The sequence below is a fragment of the Charadrius vociferus genome, unplaced genomic scaffold, assembly GCF_000708025.1.
Source record: "Charadrius vociferus isolate BGI_N301 unplaced genomic scaffold, ASM70802v2 scaffold657, whole genome shotgun sequence".
Classification (NCBI taxonomy): domain Eukaryota; kingdom Metazoa; phylum Chordata; class Aves; order Charadriiformes; family Charadriidae; genus Charadrius; species Charadrius vociferus.
Window position 1 is genome coordinate 256,214 of NW_009649299.1, and position 2,528 is coordinate 258,741.

Sequence of the window (2,528 nt, forward strand, 5' to 3'; positions counted from 1 at the left end):
GGAAACAGCCTAACGTGAGAAAGCCAGCACAATAAGGTGGATTTGTGAACGGTTGAACACAGGAATGACTTGGTTTAAATATAACTCGGCAGCCTCCAGCAGAAACTTTGGCTGAGAGGCGAGATACGCCTGTTGAATCAGCACTGCCCTGCCCGCGCTGTGACTCTGCACGCCGCCGGGACGCTTTTAGCTCCGGAGTACTAAAACTGAACAAGGAAAATATGCTAGAATACGTTAAAGCAGCTATGTTTACAGGCCTGTATTAAAAGCGAAAACATGTTCTGATTAAATGTAACAGCTGTCAATGCTCTGAGGTGTTACAAGCATGAGACTATTTAAAGACAATGACTGGCGCCGTCTATTTTACTGCGATCGAGCTAGGAAAAGCTACAGTTATTAACCACCGACTGAGGCTCTATAGCAGCCCTGAAGTTGTCACCGAGAGGGTAACAAGTACAGAGGTGACTTTCAGTGGCAACAGATACTCTCAACTGGAGAATTTACCCCAACAGATAGCCAGGACTCACGACATCAGTGGCACTGGCTGCTCGCGTCTTCAACCATCACGGCCTTAAATTACCATTTCAGATTTACACATGCAAAAATATACAGAAAGCATATTTTTAATGTACCTTCACATACATAACACATGATTTAACAGCAACTGTCTCTAGACCACACTCAGCCTTAAGTCCCAAGATGGGCAACCCTGTCCCTCCCTCCCTCCCCTGCTGCGGGGGACTCAACGGGACACGTGGCACCTGGTCCCTTGACGAAGATGGGCCTCCATTTATATGTCCAACCTACAAATCTATATGCCAAACCTACAAAATGCTCTTTTGAGAGGACAGATGTGATGCTAAGGGAGAATTTGCTGCACTGGTCCATGGTCACGGCACCCAGCGTGTCACCTGCACCTCTTACAGCCTCTCCAGTTGCTGTAGCACAGCGTTGGGATTTCAGACTCGCCGGGACCCTTCCACAGCAGACAGAGCTGGCACGCAGGGCCCCAGGACAGGGACACGGTACTATGAGAGGAATTCATGAGATGCAAATGGCACAGCAGGGAAATGCAAAGCAGGGACTGTCTGCGGAAGCCCCATGTGCAGTCCGACAGACCCGGCTCTCACATTCCTCCGTGGCAGCGGATGCTCTCATCACCATCCATGACTGTGTTGGGATCATCCCCATTTTGCAGAAAGCAATCTGGGACAAAGAAATCCCAGTTGTCAACCCCTCACTTGCTTTTGTGTGAGCTTTCACCCTTAAGGCCAAGATGCTGGAGTTACCCGAGAACGCAGATTCTGTTTAAAAAGATATTTCCAAACCTCACTGGTACAGGAACATCTTTGAGAACATGAACTCTAAAGGCTTCAACCAAAAAAACAGAGCATGCCCACAGCTGTATACACCAAAAAGCAATGCAAAAACATCTCACAACATTCAAATAAATTTCACGTCCCTTGGGACAGCAATACCAAAAGGTAAAGACCCACTTGGATGTGTTGGGGTTTTTTTAAATACGAACTAAGATTTTCAAAATGAAATAACGAGTGTCAGTGTGGGAGCCACCGCATCCCAGCCCCGACGTCTGATAGCCAACACCCATAAATTGCTCCTTCCAGTATGGCTTTTCATCACCTGACTTCAGCCCCCTGTAAGTCAAACTTTGCTCATCCTTGACTCCCCCAACACAGAACGAGACCTTCAGCGGCGGATTAAACCCATCCTGAAACAGGCAACCACGAGAGGCGCCTTCTACCATGCCCCCCCCCTTCCACTAGATGTGCAACCTTAAAATAAAACCTGAGAAATGACTGAATTCATCTTAAACTGACTAAAGCAAACTCATACCGAAAAGTCAAACAGTAGAGGCACAGAGGAACCCGAGTCTTTGGGAGCTTAAGGCTTAGATTTTGAGACTGGTGGTTGGTTGTTTTTTTTTTTCTTTTAAGCCAGTAATTACTCTCTATTCTCAAATGATTTGTAACAGAGATGGAGAGCTGAAAAGCTTGGGCAGAAGCAGGTAAAAAGTCTTGTCTAACAAACGAATCTGAAGCTGAGTATGGTCAGTTTAAGGATATTCCCAAGCCCAAAAACATAAAACTAAATTTTTTAAAATTACCATTTATTCCACTTTGCTCTTTAATTAGTAAGATCTGCTTCTTTCAATAGCAAAACCCAAAAAAGACTTTAGAGTAGTATCGCAGCCAAAGAATGGAAAGATTTAATCAGACTGCAGGAACTCACGCTTGAAATAGGCACATACACAAAATCCCGCTTTAACAGGAGATGAGTCTTGTTTCACAACATACTTTATTCAAAACAAACAGGAGAAACCGAGTCAAGAATAGACGGCAGACGCTTAAAAATAGGTCTTATTGCAATTTTCGCTCCTTTCTAAAACCAACAAGGAAGAAGCAAGCGCTGGGAGGATTTCAGAGCTCTGGCAAACTAAAGGGATGCGCTGGAGTTGAAAACACCCCACCCCCCCTCCCGTAAGACCCGGAGAAGTACCCGAGGGGGGG